The following is a 6,694-nucleotide window of genomic DNA, read 5'->3' as shown; positions in this document are numbered from 1 at the left end:
TGATTCCGATTCAACAAATTCAATTATGGAGAATCTGGAACCTTTAAGTATGGAAGACCGAATGAGAGCTAAACGCACTGGCCAAGGTCACGCTATTACTCATCCTGACATTAATGCGCCAGATTATGAAATCAAAGGACAAATTCTACACATGGTGACTAATCAATGCCAATTTAGTGGTGCGCCAAAGGAAGATCCAAATGAACATCTACGTACCTTTAATAGGATCTGCACACTATTTAAAATTCGAGAAGTGGAGGATGAACAGATATATCTCATGTTATTTCCCTGGACTTTAAAGGGAGAAGCCAAAGATTGGTTGGAATCGTTACCTGAAGGGGCGATTGATACATGGGACGTTTTAGTTGAAAATTTTCTTAAACAATTCTTTCCGGCATCTAAAGCCGTAAGACTTCAAGGAGAAATTGTTACGTTCACACAGAAGCCAAATGAAACTCTATATGAGGCGTGGACAAGATTTGAAAAGTTATTAAGAGGATGTCCGCAACATGGTTTAGACACCTATCAAATAGTACAAATATTCTACCAAGGATGCGACATCACTACAAGGAAAGACATAGATATAGCAGCTGGTGGTTCCATTATGAAGAAAACCAAAATTGATGCTTATAAAATTATTGATAACACTGCTTCCCACTCACATGAGTGGCACCAAGAAAAAGATATCGTTAGATCATCTAAAGCAGCTAGAGCCGATTCTAGCCATGACTTAGATTCCATTTCCGCAAAGATAGATGCTTTCGAGAGACGAATGGAAAAGATGACTAAGGATATTCACTCAATACGAATTAGTTGTGAGCAGTGTGGAGGACCACATTTGACAAAAGATTGTCTCAGTATTGAATTAACAATGGAACAAAGAAAGAATATTTCATACATAAACCAAAGGCCTGGAAATAATTATCAGAATAATTATCAACCGCCAAGACCGATTTACAATCAAAATCAGAATTATAACCGAAATATTCCATACAACAACCAACAAGGTCCTAGCAATCAACAAGTATCCAATAATACTTACAACCAGCAAAGACCTAATTTTCAAAACAAACCACAACCCGATGATAAAAAGCCGAATTTAGAAGATATGATGACGAAGCTAGTTGAAACTCAAACGCAGTTTTTCACATCTCAAAAACAAACCAATGAACAAAATGCTCAAGCATTTAGAAATCAACAAGCTTCTATTCAAAACTTGGAACAAGAAGTAAGTAACCTAGCAAGGTTAATAGGTGAAAGAAAACCGGAAAGTTTACCTAGTGATACAAATGCAAACCCCCGGAATGAAACAGCTAAAGCCATTACCACAAGAAGTGGTACAACACTTAAACCACCTGAAATACCTGTAACTTCTGATGAAACTATTCCTACTCCACAAGAACCACAACCTGAACAAGATAAAGAAACAGAACCGGTAGTTGAAAAGGTTAATGAAGATAACACAATTAAGGCTAAACCTTATGTTAAACCATACCAACCACCACTTCCTTACCCGAGTAAAATGAAAAAAGAGAAACTTGAAGCCGAGCAATCCAAATTCTTGCATATGTTTAAACAGATAAATGTAAATCTTCCTTTCATTGATGTGATTTCAGGAATGCCTAGATATGCTAAATTCTTGAAAGATCTGATCACGAATAGAAAGAAAATGGAAGAACTCTCGGCTGTTACTATGAATGCTAATTGTTCAGCAGTGCTGTTGAATAAGATACCAGAAAAATTATCTGATCCAGAAAGTTTCACAATTCCATGTTTTCTGGGTAGTCTTAGTTCAATAGAAGCATTGGCAGACTTAGGTGCTAGTATAAATTTAATGCCGTATTCACTATACGCTAAACTAGACCTTGGAGAATTGAAACCAACAAGAATAAGCATACAACTAGCCGATCGATCAATAAAATATCCTAGAGGGATAATAGAGAACATGTTAGTTAAAGTTGGTACTTTAGTATTTCCAGTAGATTTTGTTGTTCTGGACATGGAAGAAGATTCTCAAGTTCCTCTCATATTAGGAAGACCATTCTTAAACACGGCTAAAGCAATGATAGACGTGTTCGGTAAGAAATTGACCCTAAGTATAGAGGACGAGAGTGTTACCTTTTCAGTTGATAGAGCAATGCAACAACCGCAATCTGCAGATGATACATGTTATTATATTCAAACTATAGATGCACATGCAGAATTATTAGAAGAATTTCCAGAATTACAAGGAACAGGAGAATGTTCTTTAGGAGAAGGTAATGAACAAATTGATGAATCTGAAATGTTAGCTACACTAATAGCTAATGGATATTAACCAATAACAGAAGAAATTCAAATGCTAAAAGAAGAAGACAGATATCGATATAAATCATCGATAGAAGAACCTCCGAAATTAGAGTTAAAGCCACTTTCAAACCATTTGGAATACGCTTATTTACATGGTGAATCTGAATTACCTGTAATAATATCGTCTTCTCTTACTAAAAATGAGAAATCACAACTCATTTCTGTGTTGAAAGCTCATAAACCAGCCATTGCATGGAAGATTCATGATATTAAAGGAATAAGTCCTTCGTATTGCACACATAAAATCCTTATGGAAGAAGGTCATAAAACGTATGTGCAACGCCAATGAAGACTAAAACCTAATATGCAAGATGTAGTTAAGAAAGAGATTATTAAACTGCTAGATGCAGGTTTAATATATCCAATTTCTGATAGTCCATGGGTAAGCCCAGTTCAATGCGTGCCTAAGAAGGGTGGCATGACTGTCATTACAAATGAGAAAAATGAGCTTATTCCTACTAGGACTGTAACAGGATGGCGTGTATGTATTGATTATAGAAAATTAAATGACGCCACCAGAAAAGATCACTTTCCCTTACCTTTCATTGATCAAATGTTGGAAAGATTAGCCAGAAATAGTTACTATTGTTTTCTTGATGGATTTTCCGGATATTTTCAAATTCCAATAGCACCCGAAGATCAAGAGAAAACCACATTCACGTGCCCTTATGGTACTTTTGCTTACAAACACATGCCATTTGGACTTTGCAACGCCCCTGCAACCTTTTAAAGGTGTATGATGGCGATTTTTCACGACATGATAGAAGAATGCATGGAAGTTTTCATGGATGACTTTTCAGTCTTCGGTGATACATTTGAATCATGTCTAGTTAATCTGGAACGAATGCTTATTAAATGCGAACAATCAAATCTAGTACTTAATTGGGAGAAATGCCATTTCATGGTTAAAGAAGGCATCGTTCTTGGACATAAAATTTCAAAAGAAGGAATTGAAGTGGATAGAGCTAAAGTAGATGTAATTGCTAAACTTCCACATCCCACCAATGTTAGAGGAGTTAGGAGTTTTCTAGGGCATGCCGATTTTTACCGACGTTTCATAAAAGATTTTTCTAAAATTGCCACTCCTATGAATAAACTCCTAGAAAAAGATGCTCCATTCATCTTTTCAGATGAATTTATGAAATCTTTTAATATTCTTAAAGAGAAACTCACTAATGCGCCGATCATGATAACACCAAATTGGAATCTACCATTTGAACTAATGTGCGATGCAAGTGATTTTGTAATGGGAGCCGTTTTAGGACAAAGGATTGAAAAACGATTTCAACCTATATATTATGCTAGTAAGATGTTACAAGGAGCACAAACAAATTATACAACTACTGAAAAAGAACTCCTTGCTATTGTCTTTGCTTTTGATAAATTTCGATCATATCTCGTTCTAGCTAAAACGGTGGTCTATACGACCATTCTGCTCTTAGATACCTATTTTCGAAACAAGATGCTAAACCAAGATTAATCCGTTGGATCTTACTCTTACAAGAGTTCGATATTGAAATTCGAGATAATAAAGGAGCAGAAAATCTCGCCGCTGATCATCTTTCTCGTCTTGAAAATCCTGAATTAGAAGTTCTAAATGAATCGGCCATACAAGACAACTTTCCTGATGAATATCTATTGAAGATAGATTATAATGAAATCCCATGGTTTGCAGACTATGCAAACTACTTAGTTTGAGGATTCCTTGAAAAAGGATTATCGTACCAAAAACGAAAGAAATTCTTCAGTGATATAAAACACTATTTCTGGGAAGATCCACATATATTTAAAAGTTGCCCAGATGGAATAATACGCCGATGTGTATTCGGAGATGAAGCTAGTAAAATCTTAAACCATTGTCACACAGGACCAACAGGAGGGCATTATGGGCCACAACTAACAGCAAGAAAAGTTTATGAAGCTGGATTCTATTGGCCTACAATTTACAAAGACGCACACCTTCTTTGCAAATCCTGTGATGCATGTCAAAGGGCCGGAAAAATAAGTCAACGTGATGAAATGCCACAAAATGTCATTCAAGTATGTGAAGTATTTGACATTTGGGGTATTGACTTTATGGGTCCATTTCCAAAATCTCATAATAATCTCTACATTCTCGTTGCCATTGATTATGTATCTAAATGGGCGGAAGCACAAGCTCTCCCAACTAATGATGCACGAGTTGTAGTCAACTTTTTAAAACGTCTTTTTGCAAGGTTTGGAACACCGAAAGCTTTAATAAGTGATCGGGGTACTCATTTCTGTAATAATCAACTTAAGAAAGTTCTTAAAAGATATGGAGTAACTCATAAAATCTCCACTGCTTATCATCCACAAACAAGTGGACAAGTTGAAAATACCAACCGAGCTTTAAAACGTATTCTATAGAAAACCGTAGGATCAAATCCGAAGGAATGGTCCATTAAATTGGAGGATGCACTCTGGGCTTTTAGAACAGCCTACAAAACTTCAATTGGAACCACACCTTTTAGACTTGTTTATGGAAAAGCATGTCATCTTCCAGTAGAAATTGAACACAAAGCATTTTGGGCTTTGAAGACATGCAATCTTGATATACATGAAGCTGGACGTCTACGATTAAGTCAACTAAACGAATTAGAAGAATTAAGACATGAAGCATACGAAAATTCGTTAATCTATAAAGAAAGAACGAAGAAATGGCATGATAAAAGAATCAGAAGTTTAAAAGAATTTAAAGAAGAAGACAGAGTTCTTCTTTTCAATTCACAATTCAAGCTATTTCCTGGAAAATTGAAATCAAGATGGTCTGGACCATTCATAGTCAAAAGAGTTTTCCCATACGAAACGATAGAATTAATAAATTCAAATGGGATTGAATTTAAAGTTAATGGTCACAGAGTTAAACACTACATAGATAGTCCGATGGAATTTGACAATGAAGTTAATCACAATTTCGATACCACAGCTAACTAAGTGTGGGGAGAATCAAGTCTTTAAAGGATAATATGTATTTCTGTTAGAGTTAGATTGTCTGTTTTCGTATAGTTCTCGAAAATGGAACCCGAATGGTCTTTCCCTAGCAGACCCTAAAGAACTAGTCTTCTCCCCCCATTCTGAATTTTTATTTTTTTAGGTTTTTACGAAATGAAGACTGCCTGTGAACTAAACCATGGTCTAATGCTACACGCTTTGATCACTAAACGTAATAATGACACACTACCGAGTGAAATAGTATCAGTAATCAGAGAAAGATTGGACGGAGTAAGAAAAGAATCCAGATGCGAAGATAATAAGCTACAATTTGGTAAAGGAAAATCAAAATCCGCAGCGAAAAGAAGAGCACGACACCTTGAAAGATGTCACAAATGCGGAAAATGGTCACATGGAGGTAAATGTTCAAATAATCAAACCTATTCAAATACCGAATTTGTTACTTTATGCAGAGACGGACCGTTCATATGTTTAGAAGAAAAAACACTGAATGCTCGAGGTTACGCCTATGTAGCCATGAAAAACCAATTAAACCGACTATCTTATGAATGAGATAGATAAACGCTAATTTGTTCGCTATAAAGTATTAAATTGGTATTGAATAAAATTAGGTTTGGCGACCGAAATTATTGATATCATTCAAAAATTTATTACATCACTGCGAAATTTAACGTTTATTCTTAAGGTATAAATATCTTTAATCAATCAACCCAAAATATTTCAAAAATTCGTCAAGAGTTAAATTAGGTCTTGGAACCGAAATTACTTTACCGAAAAGAGGGGCGCATATTTTTGATAATATTTGATTGATTAAAGTGGGATAAAAAGCCAAAAATTTTTAATTTTATTTTTACCATGTTTTTAAAATTAATATATAAATCTTAAATTAATATTGTAAACTTTGTAAAAACAATATATTTAAAATTGTAAATATTTGAAAAATATAATATAAGTTTGGTGTGATTTTATAATATGAATTTTTAAATTAAGTTTGGTGTGAATTTTTAATTTTTAAAATAAGAATTTTTAATTTTATGCATTTCAAATTTTAAGTTTGGTGTGAATTTTTAATATTAATTTTGAATTTTATGTATTTTTAATTTAAGTTGGTGTGAATTTAAATGTGAATTTAAAAATAAAAATTTACTTTATCTCATTAAGTTAAAAATATGATTTTTAAAATTCGTCGTAAGTTGAAGACTAGGTCATTGAACCGAAATTGCTTTACCCGAGGGAGGGACGAGAACTTTTATTATCATTATTTTTAATCTTATTGAATTAAAGTATGCCAAAAACATTAAAAAAAACCTAAAAATCTTAGCTTTTAAAACAATCGCTACAAAAAGACAAATTTTAAAATTTTGTCGAAGGA

The 6,694-nt window shown here is 34.1% G+C and overlaps 1 non-coding gene across 1 annotated transcript; it reads right to left on the bottom strand.

Annotated features, from left to right (window-relative positions):
• Positions 1-409: 409 nt before the first annotated feature.
• Positions 410-516, bottom strand: LOC139856354 (small nucleolar RNA R71). The gene has a single exon (XR_011761841.1). It is a non-coding gene; the product is annotated as a small nucleolar RNA R71 (small nucleolar RNA).
• Positions 517-6,694: the final 6,178 nt, after the last annotated feature.

This window comes from Rutidosis leptorrhynchoides, chromosome 6, assembly GCF_046630445.1.
Source record: "Rutidosis leptorrhynchoides isolate AG116_Rl617_1_P2 chromosome 6, CSIRO_AGI_Rlap_v1, whole genome shotgun sequence".
Taxonomy (NCBI): domain Eukaryota; kingdom Viridiplantae; phylum Streptophyta; class Magnoliopsida; order Asterales; family Asteraceae; genus Rutidosis; species Rutidosis leptorrhynchoides.
Note: the sequence above shows the minus strand (reverse complement) of the source record. Positions and strands in the feature narration are given on the sequence as shown.